The 17,921-nt window shown below is 41.7% G+C and overlaps 2 long non-coding RNA genes across 3 annotated transcripts; both read right to left on the reverse strand.

Moving 5' to 3' along the window:
- Window positions 1–9,907: 9,907 nt before the first annotated feature.
- Window positions 9,908–10,593, reverse strand: LOC120966708 (uncharacterized). Its single transcript, XR_005760954.3, has 2 exons — window positions 10,443–10,593; window positions 9,908–10,352 (listed from the first exon to the last, which is right to left on the reverse strand). It is a non-coding gene; the product is annotated as an uncharacterized lncRNA (long non-coding RNA).
- A 115-nt stretch (window positions 10,594–10,708) lies between these two features.
- LOC109742894 (uncharacterized) lies at window positions 10,709–15,402 on the reverse strand. Of its 2 annotated transcripts, XR_006665738.2 has the most exons (7): window positions 13,676–14,380; window positions 13,170–13,265; window positions 12,537–13,069; window positions 11,418–12,455; window positions 11,132–11,330; window positions 10,937–11,053; window positions 10,709–10,871 (listed from the first exon to the last, which is right to left on the reverse strand). It is a non-coding gene; the product is annotated as an uncharacterized lncRNA (long non-coding RNA). The 2 variants fall into 2 exon arrangements; XR_012188273.1 differs by lacking the exons at window positions 10,709–10,871; window positions 10,937–11,053; window positions 11,132–11,330 and adding an exon at window positions 14,433–15,402 and having other exon boundaries at window positions 12,378–12,455; window positions 13,676–13,741.
- Window positions 15,403–17,921: the final 2,519 nt, after the last annotated feature.

A 17,921-nucleotide genomic window follows, 5' to 3' on the forward strand; every position in this document is an offset into this window, starting at 1 on the left:
AGCCTTATTATTTTGCTACTAACGTTTTATCTGGTGAGTGTAGCTGGCATCGGTTCGGATCCACTATAGCTCAGCCTTTGCATTTCTCCAGTTTTTTCTTCTTGCTCGTTCTTCGGAGTTTGGTGTCATTTCTGTCCCAGCAGAGTGATGCTAAGTGATCCCGACATTGTTTGCAAAAATGGTGCTCAGGAATCGCGCCGATGTCTTTCTTTCAGCCCCGCCTATCGTTTCGGTGATGGACATTCTTCTAGCCCGAATCGCTCTTTCATTTTGTCATGTTGGCAACCCTTAATGATCTTAGTTATCAAAAAGAGGGCAATGTCAGCAGCCTCAGTTTTTCCCGCTATCCTACTTCTTGGACGAGTACAGATCTTTTCCGTCTGCTTGATAATAATGTGGTTGCGACCTTCGTGTCCCACTACATGATTACCGAGTGCGTCCTCGCCTCCGAGCTAGTCCAGGTTGCTACCTAGCTAAGTAAGCACTTGGTGTAGCGTCGTTTACACCAATTCTTCCACACATTTATTCGTCCTCGTGCACACCGTCACAGCATGCTAGATCATAGAACCAGAGATCCTGCGAGATTTGTGTGCTTAAGTAGGCATGCATATTGTGTGACTAGCAGTAATATGTGACATTGATGGTGTGTGAATTGATTGTTGTTGTGTGCTTTTGTTTAGTTGAGTTTTCTTTTGCTTCTTTCTTTTTGGGCCCCGGTGTTACATTATTTTTCCCCTATAAAGAGTTGCTCATCAACCAACACTGGACTCAAAGAAGTAATAAGGATTTCAAATATTTGGAAGAAGCTCAGCTAAACATTATGGTCTACCCAGTCAACTGCATTATAGCATTAATATCTGCTCAGAATACCAATGGTGTATTGGATTGATTATCAGCCTCAAGTCTACATCAGTACAAAATCCTCACAGCAGTAATGATCAAGTCAGCAGCAAGACAAGTCAGGTACAAGATCAACGGTATATTTTCAGTCAAAGGTATGGATCATATACAAAATTTTGGCTCAACAATGCATGATGCTTGAAATATGTTATCATCCGAAATAAAGTCGGAATGTGATATGCTCAAGGAAGACAGTCAAACAAATTTCCCTCATGCAAATAATCAGCCACCGAATATTATGGGCGTGTGTGCAGATTTCAGTCTGCATATTAATATGAAGCTTTGGATGTAAGAAACTCAGTATTCTTTCACACGCTATCGGAAGAAATTTATGATGCAAGGCTCCTCGATTTTCCTCAGCATGATATGTGAACGGCTTCCGATCCAAGATACCCGGTCTTTCTCAGCAAGATACCTCGATAAAAGCTTCTGACAGGAAGAAATGAATTTTTCTCAACAAGTAAACCCGAGGAGAGCTTCTCAAGTACGGAACTCAGGCTTCTCCAGCACAATAATCAGACCAAGCTTTGTGTGTGAGCTATAGAGCCTTCTTCTGCACGATACCCAAACAAAAGATTTGAGCAGAAGTTAACAAGTCTTCCTCAGCAAGCTACTCGGATGGCTTCTCTCGTAAGCCACTCAGTCTGCATCAGTACCACACTATTGCACCGTCCTCAGAGATTATGCGGTGAGTTTGCAATATATGGCAGTACATCTTAAGAGTTAGATCAACAATATTTGTGGTCAGAAGTACAAGTCAGTCAAGGCATATGTCTGCTTCCGAAATCAAGTGTTCGGCTACAGATCTTTCCACCTATGCGGTGCGAATGCATCCCCGGACATGCAAGTTACTCGGATAGCATTCAACCCACGACACCTTGCTATCTTCAGTACGACACCGCATGTCATATTCAGTATTGCTACAAGAGATGACCGCGTGAGTTTCCAGTATATGACAGTGCGGTTCAAGGACCAGATTGCAATAATTTTGTCAGAGGTGCAATTCAGTCAAAACATATGCCTACCTCAAGAATCAAGTGTTTGGTTGCATATGATTCTTATATATGGTGAGCATGCATCCCCAGTCATGTCAGTCACTCATATGAGATACGGAAAGGATCCAACAGATATACCTAAGGAAAGTACGGATCCCACAGCCTCATGAATCATGCAAATCAAGATAAGAAGAGGTACACATCTTATGTAATACAAGGATCTACAAGATCTGGATAAGACATCATAGAATCAACAGTCTTGACAGTGGCCACCAAGGCCAATATTCCCGCACCGATAAGGAGATCTCATGAACTCTTGTATGGTTGACCTCAACAATGAGCTCTGTACAGCTACAAACCCCGAGTATATGTCATATACGTGCGGAACCCAAGCACCAGGAATAATGACAAAAATATTGCACTAGACACAACCATGGTCATACGAAGAATCAAGGACAGGTGTGGCCAAGTTATTTCAGTAAGGTATTCTAACAAAGAAAATCATGACCGTTAAAGGGTGAGACTGACAGCAAAGGTATGATGATTTTTGCACGACCATCAGGGTCGGATACCCAAATCAGTTGGAGGCCGTAATTCCATATGGATCCACAAAGGCATACCCTTAGAGGCCTACTCTGTTTTACAAGAATTTCATATCCCGCTGGCCTGCTTGGAATGGTTAGTGTGGAAAAATCAAAATGGGTATACCGACAAAATGAGAAAATCAAAAGCCAAACAATCAGCTCAGACCCGGTATACTCACCGACGGAATCAAGTACACGGTCAGTCTGTCAGAAAAAGCAATTGTCCGTCAGCCCCCTGTCGGGCCAGTCTCAAGATGTAAATATTTGAGGTATGACACAGCTATAACTCCATACCCCGTTATATTGCTCATGATAAAAGACAGCCAAATCTTTGGTACATATCTCATACTTGAGCCAAAGGAATAAATCAAAATGAATCAGTGCCACTTATGAGCAGTCAGATCTCGTTAGAAGATGGCCATGATTAATTCTCATCATTTATTGAAACCAGAAGGCATGCATTTATTTGAAGCAACCCCATGACAGAAGTAAAAAGGTTTTTATGACCAAAAGAAAATTTATGCTCAGATCCATGGGATATCACCACAGGTATGGAGAATCAACATCAGTAAAAAAGGAATTGGTATATGAGCAAAGACCCGTCAGAATTTGGGGAAAGGTGAAGCAAGCCACCCCAGAGCAAGGTAATTTGATCATCTGAAATTCTTGGGGGAACAATAAATAAAGGAAAAGAAAGGGATACCCGAGTAGGAAACGGTGTCCTCAAGTCATACTTGTTCCCTAAGCAACCAAATCTCGAGAATGAGATTTCTTTAAGGGTTAAGAGTTGTAACAGCCTGGCTTTTGGCCCTTTTCTTTTTCTTTTGATTTATTTGGTTTTTGCTCTGTTTTTCTTTTTGGAGTGGTTCTGTGGCCTTGCCACCTGGGAAATCACCCTCATTCCCCCTCCCAAGTGGCTCATCATTCTCAAAACCTTGCCAAGATCATGTCACTCCACTGCTTGACCAAACCCTAATTTATTTTTCTCAGGAATATTCCTTTTTCTATTAAAGGAATAACCCTGTCTGCCCTAGGTTGTGAGGCAACCTATATTTTTGTCCATCCAAAAATTCCCAAATAATTCTTATAAATTCTTTGGGTAATATGTTGATCAAATATGCCCAAACTTTCATGTCCTAGCCCAAGAATAATTCCCCAATAATTATTCTTCATTTCTGTCCAGAGTGGCACTTTGTGAAGGAAGTGTCATTTATCTTATCTTGTTTGCTCCCAAACTTTTTGGGCATTCTTTTATGTCCAAATAATTGCCTCATGCAGAAATTCAACTTTATTTGCCAGCCCATCTTCCTCAGTGAATTTTCAAACTTTCTGTCAGACAGAAGGCATTGCGAAGGAAGTGCTAGGTAGGAGTACCCAAATGAGTTGAAATTTTGCACACTCCTTAATGTGATCATATCTTTACAGTCCTCCAAATTTCAGCTCCATCCCTTGATCTATGTGAGCACAGGACCAAAGCTTTGCTTCTGCCAATATTTTCAGATTGTGAAGAAAGTACATTTATATTGCTTCATTTTGCCTGAAAATTTACCAGAGCATTCTCATGACCATAAAACCTCTCTCCACCAAATTCGGAATCAACTCATTAAGCAAATATTCCTCTAGAATTTTTGCAAGTTCCTGGACAGAGTTGATGTGTGTGAAACAAGTACCATTTTTGTTAATCCAATTGGTATGAAATTTTTACAGCATCTTACTATGTCCAAATCCTTAGGCCTTGCCAAATTTCAGATCAAGTTGATACTCCATGTGAGTGAACCATCATGATCTTGATTCTGGACCATTTTGGTCAGTTGCAAAGCAACCATGTTGTTTTGTGGTCCAATTATCCTTAAACTCTCCAGGATTGTAGTCCTTCCTAAGCTGATCACCACAGACAAACTCTTTGGCCCCAATTGAGTTCCTGTTGATCACCAGTGCACGGCCAAGTTTACTGCAGTAAACTTCAGAGGTTGCTTACCATCTAACCACAAAGCCTTTCATTGATCTACTGCCGTAGTTGAAACCTTCCCTGGAAGGACTAATCCCTAGACATAATTTTACAGCCTTTGGCACCTTCTCCTCTCCAGCTCACGCGGTGACCACCTCTCTGGCATGCCATGGTCGCGAGCTGGATGGTTTCTGGTTGCATATCGAGGGTAGACTTGCAACTAGGATCTCCAAATTGCATGTCGGTCATGGAGTTGTAACGGGGGACAAAATGGGTCGGGCCCCGAGTTGCATAATGAGGGTGGACTTGGAACTAAAAAAAGCAGACCCGGTTGCATGTTAGGGGTGAAATTACAACTGAGACAAAAATTGTTGCCCACACCTCGCCCAAAAAGGTTGTATGCCGAAGATGGCTTGCAATAAGGAGAAAAACACACGGGCCCATAGTTGCATGTCGAGGGGTCGAGTTGCAACTGGAACAAAAAGGATCAGACTCTCCAGCTGGATGTCAAGAAGGTGCACTCGCAACTAGTACAAAAAATGGACCAGACTCCAGATGCGTATAGAGGGGTGCACTTGCAATTGGGACAAAAAAGATAGCTCGGTTGCATGTCAGGGGTGGAGTTACAACTAAGGCAAAAAAGTTCACTTGATGAAAATCACTAAATGATAAAAACCCTAGATTAAAAAAGGGGAAAAAGCATAAAGATGGATCTGAGGTCTCCTGTCGCATCATCATTGATTGCCATCTTCTTCCTCGTGAACCCCCAATCGACTCCCTCCATCCTGCTCCCGTCGGCTCTACTCCAAGACCAAGGGGAATGGGAGACAGAGAGTGGCGAATATGAGGAGGTAGCGACCAGCTCGTATCTTCAACTTATACAACGTGGGGCAAAAAATACCCCCCCCCCCACCGAGGTCGCACCACGAAAACGGACCGACAAAAGATGCACACATGAACTGGCCGACTAGTGGACACCAGACGTAAAGTGAGACATGGGAGTATGGATGCGCGTGAAAAATAACCCGCGATCAAGATTTGTACAACATTTAAATCGAACAGGTCGAATGGCCAATAACTTAGATGACACATTGCAAAGTTTGTTTAAAAAAGTGAATGAATCTAAAACAAATAAAGAAAGGAAAAGGAAAAAAATCAAAAAAAGGAACAAAAAATGGGAAGGAGAAATGAAAAAAATTTAAAATAAAGCATGAATTTAAAAAAAAGAATTTAAAGAAAAATATATAAAAAGAAGAGTGAAAATTAGGAAAATGGAAAGGAAAAACAAAAATAATACCACCTGACTCGCGACGACAAATATGCATCAACGATGTGTATATACAGAAAGCATAGAATTACAGTGGAAGAAAAAAATATCTAAAGCGCTCACAAATAAAATTAGTGCAATGAACGGGCACATCACAAATAATAGAGAAGAAAACGAAAACTCAAAAAAGGAAAAAAAAAAAAAAAAAAGTTGCAGACACATGAACAAAAAGGGTCACACACAAACAAGTTGCTACAGCGCAGTTCAAAAATAACAAAGCAAAGAAAAGCGGCCACACCTTTACCCCAACGGCCATAACGGGCCAGCAAAAAGAAACGAAAATAGGCACACACAAAAAAGATGCAGAATGGAACGAGCGACACAAGCAACAAAAAAGAAACTAGAACAAAATTTTGCACAAAAATTACAGCAACAGATCCAACGATGGAGTATCTAGATGTGAAATAGCAATTTCGTTTCCTTTAGGGACGAAGAGACTCTTTTTTGGAATTGGGAGGGATGAAGAGACTCTTTGTTGTGTTGGCTGCGGATCGAGTCCATACCCAGCTTTTCTTTGACAGAGGTATATACAAACAACAATGTACTACTCCGGCCTTGCGTCAAATGGTCAAATCGCCGACACATTTAGTCCGCGCGTATCTGTTTGGGTTAAAATAAACGAAAACGGCGGCCAAACACACCGACGCAAACCCAAAATCGGTCTGCTTCCTATCCGTCTGGACACATTTTCGGCTCATATTTAGGCCCGATTTGCGTCCACACGGACACGAGAAGGACATGCCGTGCGTTTGCGTGTTGGCCGCCCAACCACCGTTGCGGTCATATTTAATGTGACCCACCTCGGGCCCACATGGCAGCCATTGGAAGCGTCTGGAGTCCACGCTTATTTTAAATTGAAGGTGCAGGGGGTGGGGGGTGGGGGGGGGTGGGGGCGACGGGAACGCCAAATGCAGGCCGAGCGAGAGGAGGAGGAGGAGTGACGTGCCTACTAGGGATGATAGGAAGAGGAGGAGTGCCGGGAGCAGGAGGAGGAGGAGCACGCGCCGCACAGCAGAGCCGCCGGCGCAGCCGATAGCGGACCATGGGCTGCGCCACGGCCGGACTTCGTCGACCTCATCAGCTCCAAGGACGAGGATGATGCCTAGGATTGCATGCTGGGCGGCTGGGAGGCACCTTTTTTTAGTTGTTAAATTTATGTTTAAATGGACTTTGGCTGGCCGTTTTAATGTTTAACTATGTTTACCTTTTTGCATGTTTAGACTTCAGAAGCCAAAAGTTCTAAACATAACACACGCACCTTGTATTTAATAAGTGATTCCCGGGCCACAATAAGACTATCTTCTTCTGACCACTCTACACGTGCCAACAACAGAGCCTAGCAACAACGGACTTCAGTCCTTAAATGTCTGAAAAATAGCTACATTAAAAGTTCCCCCTAGAGCACTGCTTATAAGCATCTGATAAAATATTAGTAATACAGAACTTTTATAAACAAATCTGAAGGATGTATGTTCACACATAGGCTATCTGAAAGCAATTCTTTTTCATCTTCTTGTAGAAATTTATCACTATGCACAATTAGCATAAATTAAGCTAAAGGATTGTACCTAGGCAACCCACAACCACGTGTGCATTAAACCTTGTCTGAACTTTTCGGCTTGTTCCATGGCAGTAACAACAAATAACATCCATGAGGTAATTGTAGTCAGTGCCTACAGTCTAGCAGATTGTAATCTCTCTCTGTCAACATCTAGTAGCAGCACCAACAAGCAACGGCATAAACCCAAAACAATGATATATTTCTGTCAAAAAAACCTCTCTTTCTTCCCACAAGTAAGCAGGAGCAACATAGCCTCTCTGTGTCTATTTGAGCCTTGTTCGGTTGTTCCTGCTCCCTCATCTCCGTCGCACTGGCTGACGGCACATGGCACGGGCATAGCGTGGCTGCCATTGTCAGGTGGACGGCTAGCAAGTGGAGCACTCTCCTATCCGCAGCCTGGAAGATGGGCGCGACTTCAAGCTGCACCCAGTGGCGCGACTCACGCGAGCCATCACGGCGTTAGTTGAGAATGGCGACCTGGTGGGCCGTGGGCGCGCTAGCCGCGCAAGGGTTGTGGACACCGGAAACAGCGACGCGCTCGCCGACGGCTCCCGGCAAGACCTGCGCAGCTAGTCCACAAGGGAGGCGAGGCCCGTGAGGCGTTGATGATGGGGTGGCCCGGCATGGCTGGGTCGTGAGCAGGAAGCTCTCATGTAGGCTCCTGCAGTTCACCACCCAGTCCGACTGTCCGAGTACAGCGGTGGCGACATTGGTTTCACTTTTTCTTTGAAATTGGAACTCCATTACTGAAATCGGACATGTCCTCCAGATCGTCGTCTGCGCAAATCCAAGAAAGTAAATCTGATCAGATCAAACAACACGTGGATTTGCGCCCGTATCTCGCCACGCCCGGCTCCAATCTCGAACCTCCGATGCCCCTTTCATCGATGAGGCTCCGTGTGTGCTAGGGATGTGGCACGGCGGTCGACGGGGCAAGCGACGCGGCGATGCAAAAGACCAGTTGTGGACGTCGGTGATGGCTGGGCGAATCCAGGGTACTCGCAGCGGCTCATCGAGGGAGCCACCGGGGAATCCCGACAAGGACAGATTCAGAGCCTCTCTATCTCTCTATGTCTCAAGATCTGATCTCTCCTTTCTGTCTCTCTCGATTTTATCAAGGGATCCAATGGGCTGGGTAGCCGTGGAAGGCTCGGACACCTGCATGGCCGTGGAAGGCTAGGGAGATGGATGAAGTGAAGAGGAGTACAGGAATCCCTTCGTTCTCATAGATGGGCCGGCCCATAGGTGGGGCGCTACGGACGTATGAATAAGATAGATAGGTCCTCGGATTAGTCCCACCTCGTGTATATATTTTATTAAATAGATAAAATCATTTAAACGGGACGAAACCAAGAATATCATTTTGCTTTAATATATCGCTATTCAGTTCGTATCGATCATCAGTTATTCAATCCATTCTAATCGGATCAGCCAGTTTGTTTTTCTCAACAGTCGTTGATCGTTTGGTCATACATTAGAGTATTGATGGTATGACTTATACGTGAGGCAATTATGTACTGTAGCTGATGCAATTGTGCAATCAATTTCTCCGGTCTAAAACAATCCGAACAGCTTGGACTGCCTATAATGATTGCCTGAGTTGATGCTGCTGAACAGCTTGAACAGCTTGGTCCTAACCTTATCCAATAAGCATGGCTAAAGACACCCCCACCCCTGAAGTTCAGAATCTAAAAAAAAAAACCCAACAGTTTTGGTTTGCAACTTCCTTCCTACGAAATACAAAGTGAAAGCGTAAACTTACGAGGAGAAGCGTATTGTGACGGTGAACCCGACAAAGTCAATCCATGCTTTATTATTAGGGAGAGATATATATCATTCAAGGATCTCTGTCTCAGTGGAAAATATAATAGAAAAAAGGAAATAGATTTTCGAAAAAATGCTCCTGGCAAAGTTCAACTCAATAAAAGTCATTAGTTGATTTTTTTTCCTGTGTGACTGAAGACTCAGGATTTGAACCAAAATTATGTGGTTTTTTTTCTCTAGCCAAAGTTAGGTCAAGCCTGCTAAACTCTGTAGCCTGTTTAAATTACGTGTTTTTATGAATATATTCTCGTTTAGCTCTTGAGAATTAAGTAAATATACCAATCCAAACGTTAATTTTTTCATCAACACCATACATGTACGTACACTCTACAGTGACGTTAGAGGGAAATACAAAGCAATTTTTTTGGTACAGTACATATAGATTTGTCTTTTTTGTGTAGCTCACATTTTAATGTATTTCGACCTGAAAATTTGCACAGATGTACATTATGTATCTAGGTATATGTGTATTTATTTTCAGAATTTTTTGAAACTAAAAAGTTTGGATTTAGAAGTTACATGTGCATTATGTATCTACGTATATGTGTATTTATTTTCAGAATTTTTTGAAACTAAAAAGTTTGGATTTAGAAGTTTTCAAATAAAGGCCTCCGTGGAGCTCGGTCTCTAGTTGGCATTTTCGAATAGAAATAAACTATAAAATAATTATTAATCAACAGAGTACACGATTCTGTACTATTTGTGATTTCCACAGTATTGTCATGTCTGAACCCACAAACATCGAATTTTGAAGCAGTCCGTCATCTCTTATAATTGGCAACCCCCAAAAATGTATATCCTGGCAAGCTCCAAAAGTTTTCTACATATATGTAAGGGATATCTTAAGTAGAAACCAAAATCTACTATTAATTTCTCAAAGGAAAAAAATCCATCTCTACATGTTCATCGTCTCCCTGCTCATTGTCTATTAACTGTTGGCTGCAAGAAATCTCTCTGACAAATTACCTTCCACCGACTGAGCTCCCTACACAAGCATATTGGTAGGAAAACAAGGTTAGCATATTGGAATAAGATATTTGAGTCATTTGACATTTCGAGATGAATTGATACTATTTGACATACCCGTTTAACTTTGGATTTTCCTAATACAATTGATGAAGTCCAGTACACCAGCAGGCATGTTATCTTCACATTCATTGTCCTTCAATGTTAGTAGTTGGCCCAAAATTAGTTTTCTGAGTTCATATCCATCCTATTCATTCATTTTTTTGTAAAAGAATGACATCAGCATCACATGTATAATAATCATAAAAGCAAATATCTGTACGGTTGCAATATTTACCTTTAAAAATGGCAAATGTGGTCTTTCGTCTTCCCATGTGGACATGAATAGGGGAACAAGATAACCAGACAGTTCCCTTATATAAGAATATAAATATACTTTATTAATATTGTCTACATACTCAAATCAACAAATAATCAGTATCTAGTATTCATCTTCTGAAAAATACCTGTTGTAAACTGGAATATCATCTAGGATTCTATAATGCCATAAGAGAATATCCTCGTTCCATCTAGACCAAGGGCATGCTTTTGACATTGCTTTCGGTAAATGTTCGGAAATCCATATAATTTTTTTCACATATTTTGCGAGTGGGTTGTATCGGTACATTGGATTAATAGGAGTAGCGTCCAAAATGTACACTGTTCTGGTATCTTGATCCAATGTGAATAGAATGAATTCATCAATGCATTGTACTGGAATATGGATCTGAAATAGGCTACATATTAGATGCAATAAAAAAATTGCTCTAAAGTATACAAAAGTGCTCTTACCGATTTGCATGTTGAAACATTATATTTGATACCAGGCCAACTACGAACAGAATTTGCTAGTTGCTCCACATCTAACTTCTTACGAAAATCTGGGTGCCTTCCAAAATCAGTAGTCATCTAGTATATAAAATTATTGGTTAGAAAGATGATAAAAAATTAGAATATAAAAAGAATATAACGAATATAAAAACATACCCAAAATTTCATGTCGAGATAATGCTTTGCTATCAGTTGCTTTGTTTTTTGTGATGTTTGGATGTCATCCAACATAATCTTCCGTATGATCAAATTAAAGCAATCACGGTCCATGGGTAAATCATCCTTTAGCAATCCTTGTAGTTTTCTGAGAGACAAGCTAATTGGATATGGTTTTGAACTTCGGATCCATACTTTCCTGATAATGATACAAATTAAGAAAATAAACCATTAATAAAACAATTCAGATACTATACAATTGCAATACTAATTTAAAATGACTTACTCTAAAATCTCGGTGTAATTAATTGATTTAATGAAGCTACAGAGTCCAGCTGTTAACTCATGTAAGGTCATATTAGAAAGAATTGATATTAGTGATCTGTATTTATTTTCAACAGATAATGGGATTTTTGTTTTTGTTTTTTTATATCATCTAAACTTTCCAATATTTGAACATCATCAGGATCTCCCTTGCTGTCATCGTCACTTTCTTCAACGATTGTAGTCATTGCTGCAGTGTTTGTTTTCCAACATAATAGTATGCTGGCTAACTTAAACCTAAAAGAAGTATCATTTCCTGTGCAACACGAACAATTATTAGTATATTTAAAAAGTACTTTTTGTAAAAGTAACATACTTTTTATTAAAAAAAGATATATACCTGTGTAATTGGGTAGGATAGTGCACATCCGGTGAAATATTCCATAAATTTAACCATAAATAAACCACATGAAGAACTATCTTTTTGAATTGCCTTTTGTAATTGTTCTGTGATCTTCCATTCAGTAAGATCAACGTCTTTCCAATCGTCGCTTACTAACTTTTGAATTTTAAGAAGGTCCAAATGAAATTGTATTCCTCGTAGCTAAAAATAAAATAGTGGTAGGAAGAAATGATACACATTATCTAAGTATATTAAAAATCGTGTTGTAACTAACCGTATTAGCAAGATCATCTCTGTCAGAATTCCAGCACAATGAGTCTAGAACTTGAACCTCACATTTTTTTGTATTCACAACAGCTAAATACCAATGTGTGTTATTGGCATTTATTGGAAGTTTAATCTGTAATAAAGATAATTAGGAAAATAGTAAATGAAAATGCATGAAACCTAGAACATGTAAATTATGAATATGGAGATTACCATGGCATGCTGCATATATTCGAGGACAATCTCTGTCATGAAGGCACTACCTTCTTGTATTCCAATGGTGCCATCTCGTTTAAATAGTGAGGTAACAAATGGACTCTCAAAATATACTTTATTATCATTCTGGAGATGTATTTGGTCCTTTATACAACATATATATGCATTGATCACCTATAATTAAGAATTAAAAAATACATTACTAATTGATATTAGTGATTAGAAACTCTTTACTGTTTGAGTAAGGGTACTTACATCATCATTTACCCACTCTTTCTCATCTAGCAGGCACATCAATTGATGTTGCAAGACAGAACTTCCATCTATCTGAACCAGCAATTGTTTTCTCAAAGATGATTCTATTGCTATATGAGCACATAGATCATGGTCGGTCAATGTATAGTCTGCAGAAAATCAAATAATTTAAGAATATATTGTATACGAAAGCACACGTGATAAATCAAGCAAATACCTTGTGGGAGACAATCATATGTCTCATCAACTTTGATCTCTTTATGTGAATTTGGTTCCTTAATATCATGCAATGGGAAAACAGGAGATATTGTCGAGCTAGATGGGGATGGAGGTGATGGTAGTGTATCATGATTCATCTGATTATCTGATTCTGGCACAAACGATTCAAAACACTCTGAACCTGGAGAAGATGTTTTCATAGTTGGTGACATAGGTGATGGTTCCAGTACACGTGATTCAGAAATTTTTGCCTTTTTGGAAGGCCGGTTATCAAAATCCTCTGCAATGTCCAGTTCAGCGATGTCATCTATTTTCTGCAGTCAGAACAAAAATAAAATGTAAACCTCCAACCGTTAGATCAGTTGAAACAGAGGTAGTACATCATAGCTCCCAGTCTGAATATATGAAACGTACAGTCTTCACGTCGGTATCATCCAGCATTATTGGTGCAATGTCCGAGAGCTGAACCTCCTTGGCCTCCACCTGAGTTGGATTGGATGCCTTTGGCACCTGCACGTGCATACACATCAGAGACATGAAAACCAGGCCAAATCACTTTTTTATTTATTGCATGAATGGCAGGGCAATTCTGAACATCAAGTGACAGCAAACACTTAATTCTACTAAACCATCAAAGAGATGCCACACTTTAGTGTTAACAGAAATAATACAAACAGTGCCATCAACTAAAAAGGCTGTATTCATCATTCTCTCGATTGTTCTGATAAGAACTGAGCTATGTTGCATTGGTGAGCTATGTTCTTCTAAAAAAAATTCCCTAATAGAAGGGAAAACACCCAGCTTCTATTAGATAAAACAAAGTATTACAAGGTATATATGGAGAAAAGTGTCGCAGTAATAGACGCATTGTACATGTACCAGGGCTCACATATGCAAACTAATATGAAGGGGATTCATACCTCTGGTGTAGTTGCCAAAGGCAACATTGGACGGCTCAACGGATGTTCATCACTCATCTTAAGGGCCTGAAAAAAAATCAACTCCAAATCAGAATAAGCTTTTTGCAGACGGACATCAATGTTGACTAAATCATAACTGTGAAAAAAATAGCTGATCATTCTTTTATTCTCTCAAGTGGCACCCGGCACTTAATTCTACTGAAAAATATGCCGTTCAAATTAAGTGAAGCAAGTTCATACAATAATTAGAAGGTTCAGTACAGTTCTCTGTTTCAAATTGTTTTTCTTGTGATGCGGCGAAGAAATTCTCCTACAGTTGCAAAAATCATTATTCATAGTTTAATAGTAATAATGTTCAGGCAGGCACAAATTTAGGAAAAATACCACATGAATCTGAATTGAACCGTACATGATTCACAATCGCATCTAAGTACAAAACCAACAGTGGTCCTCCATCTAAGCAATCCACGAGTACACTTGATCTCAAGATTACTAACTAAAACCAAGTCTCGCAACAGTAAGAGAAGAAGACCATGACCACCAGTATCAAGTGCTGAAGAATCGTATTAGGTGTTTTACAATTACAGATAGTCGAAGAGCAGTGAAGTGGAAGCAAAGAGGCAACCAAAGCTTGATATTCAGCTCATCTCCAGCAACAGCGGCAGCAAGGTGGCGTCAATGACGGTCACGGTTAGGTCAAGTTTTGACGAACTTCAGGCTCTACCGCGCCGTGGCGTAGCTTCGAGGGGATACATACCTCTCGTGTAGCCACCACAGGACTCGGCGGGCGTTCTTGTTCCTCCGGCGAACTCGGCGCTTGTTCCTCCGGCGAACTTGGCGCTTCTTCCTCCGGCGAACTTGGCGGCGACATTGGATGTTTGTTCAAAAATTGCAATTTGGACAGGATGATGGAGATTATGGTCGAAGGGCAAAACCTGATGGAGATTCCGGCCGAGGACCCTTGCTTCTTATAGCAGCCAATCAAATCGGGTCGGGCACTACATCAATTTGTGTTGGAGAAGGACACGGCCGGCCTCCAATTTTCCATCCAAATCATGATAGGAGCAGCGGAGGTTGAGAAGGATACCACGGAGGAGGCCTGAGAGGACTGGCGGCCGGAGCCGGCGGCCGGTGTACCATCCTCCATGAACGCCCACGGCGTCCGCCTTCTCCTCCGCCTTGGCTGTAGCCGTGCAGCAAGCCCACGGCGTCCGCCTTCTCCTCCGCCTCGTCTGTAGCCGCACCCATGGCGTCCGCCTTCTCCTCCGCCGCGGCTAGCCGTCCGACGAAGGTGCCGCCCCTCACCTGCTCGTGCTCCGCCGTCGCTGCCGTCGCTGGAAAGGGAGGAAGGCGCCGCCCCTCACGTGCTCGTGCTCCGCCGTCGCTGCCGTCGCTGGAAAGGGGGGAGTTTTGAACGGCGAAGAAAGCCGCGAGATGGGATTGGGAGGCAGGAGATGAAATTGGGTTTTTACGTAATTATTAGTACCACCTTGTTTATATTACGATTTTGTCCATACAAATTGTAAAAGCGTATTATGACATAAGAAGAAAGCGTATTGTGACGGTGAACCCGACAAAGTCGATCCGTGCTTTATTATTAGGGAGAGATATAGATATAGATTTAGTTTTTCTAAATCCAAGCGAACAATGTGTCGGCCTCCATTGGGCGCACCCCTGACCCAAACCAAAAAACGAACATACCCATCCGCTCAGCCAATCCAAACAAAAAAAACTACAAAATCCATAGCCGTTTGCATTGGCGCGTAGGAGTTGCCTAACACGTTGCATGCATCATTGGATCTTCTATATCTAAATGACTAGCCCCCACTAATCTATTTTTCTCAACATGCAAACATGACAACTCATCAAGCAACATGCATTAGAAAAGGTCCACCTCAATATTCAATGAGTCATAGGAAAAGATTCACCTCAACATGCAAACATGCATGATATATTTAATAAATAGTTTACAAAAACACAATAAACCATACATATTTGTAGTTTTAGCTCTTATATTATTACTTTGAATATTCTTTATTTTCATAGAATCAATATCTTTGAAATATATTACAAAATATTCCCGCAACAACGTGCACGGCATCATCTAGTAAGCCTGTAGAAGACGAGCACCCATGTGTAACGCGACTTAATTGCCGGAGCCGGAGCCATCCCAAATGTAATTTTCAACTATAAATAGGCCAAAATTTCCTTTAACACAAACCAAAATTCCGCACCCAGTAATATCATAAGTTCATCGTGTATATATTGGCCGACAAATTGCAACCCGAAACAAGACATATCTATACTTCTATACTACTATTAAAAGAGCAAACATAAACTCCCCTAAAGTCACACAACAAACTGTACACGAGATATCTAGGACCCTCCGATCAAATCAACTTAAACATATCCTACTACCCATGTTATATCAATGGTCTGCCATCCAGATTAACGACTGAGATCAAATGTTCTGTCGAGCAGACGCCGCAGTCTGCCAAATAGCGCCCCGCGTCCCCCGCCCGCACCAAGAGGATCGATTCCAAGGATCTGTTCCTCACAAAGCGATTCACTGCAGAAGACTGCTATCCAGCTAGAGAGACAGAAACTTTGCCACAAGCAAAGGAGATCAGCTATTCCAAGGATCTGTGGAGGGGCGTATCTGGCAGAGCAACCTACGCGGAAGCAGCTAGAGGTATGGATGGGGATCGCGGTGGTGGCCGCCGAGGAGGTGGAGGAGGGGCTGGTCGTGGTGATGCCTCCCGCACGCCAAGCGACCAGGGTCGTTCCACGGCCCAAGGACAGATGCCGCCACAGATGATGCCAAGATGGGTGCCTTCCACCCCCAAGGACAGTCTGGGATGCAAGGGCCGCCTCAAGGTAATTTCGGGCCAATCCACCAATTCAATAGTCAGGGGGGATGCAAGGGATGCAGCCATGGCAAGGGGCTCAATTCCCCCAATACAATCAGTGGTCACAGTAGTTCCTCCCTGCTATGCCAGTTCTACACCAACAGCAACAGCAGTTTGGGCCTCCCCCTATGCAGTTTCAGTCTGGACCTCAGTTCCAAAATCTGGGAGAAGGGCAATCAAGCACTTACCAGCAAAATTCTCAAAACCTGCAGCAGAAGAAGAAGACCAAGAACTTCAATTCTGAGAAAGAGCAACAGGGGAGATCAAACAGTGCTGATAAATCTGACAGCGGCCAAGAAAAGAGGAAGCTGTCATCAACTCTGATCCAAAGATGAAGGATGTGATTTGTTACGATTGTGGAAAACCAGCCCATTTTGTTGGTACCTGCCCAATCCCAAAAAAATGTTTCATCTGCCACAAGGCTGGACATCATATGGATAATTGTCTGGAGTGGTATAAACCACAAGCCACTGCACAATATTATGGAAGTGTTAATGCTGGCTTGGGCTTCTTCCATATTGAAGTTGAGGGTAAAGAGGCTACCAAGTGGTTAAATCTGACCAATGTATGTGTGGTAGTGATTGAAGAAGGCTCCATTACCACCCAAGAACTGAAACACAACTTCTCTGACATATGGAAGACTAACTGGCCATGCCAAGTGAGACAACTAACTGAAAAACGTTTCCTGGTCAGATTTCCACCTCACAAGAAAGTTAAGGACCTGGTGGAGCTCCCTTCCATTAATCTCAGAAAGAAGGGTGTGACTGTTTCTTTTGACAAGTGGGATGGAGAAGAAGTTGCATATGCTGAGCTACAGGAGGTTTGGGTGACAATGATGGGTATTCCTGTTAACAAACTTACCTGGAAAGTGATCTCACAGATTGCCTATATACTGGGTGTTCTAGTCAATGTAGACTGGCATGAAATTTTCAGAAGTTTCTATGAAAAGGTCAAAGTCCAGATTGTTGTCAGAGATGTTTCTAAGATCCCATCTGAAAGACTAGTGGAGATTGATAAAGAGCTCTTCCTTATATCTTTCCTGGTTGAAACAACCCCAATTGTGGAGGTTGCTGGCCCTAGCATGCAGGAGACAGAAAACTCTGATGAAGATCTACTAGAAGGTGATCCTGAGAAAGATCTACATTTACATGGGCCCAAAGATATGGAGACTGACAAAGACAAAGACAAAAACAAAAGTTCAACTACTAAGGGTCCTGCTCAGAACTCTCAAAAAGCACCATCACACTCCAAAAATCCCATGGAAATAATGAGCACTCTAGAAAAGAGGGTACAGAGTGTTATTTTGGATATGAAGAGAGATGAGAATTTCAAAAAAT

Source organism: Aegilops tauschii, chromosome 6 (assembly GCF_002575655.3).
Source record: "Aegilops tauschii subsp. strangulata cultivar AL8/78 chromosome 6, Aet v6.0, whole genome shotgun sequence".
Lineage (NCBI taxonomy): Eukaryota > Viridiplantae > Streptophyta > Magnoliopsida > Poales > Poaceae > Aegilops > Aegilops tauschii.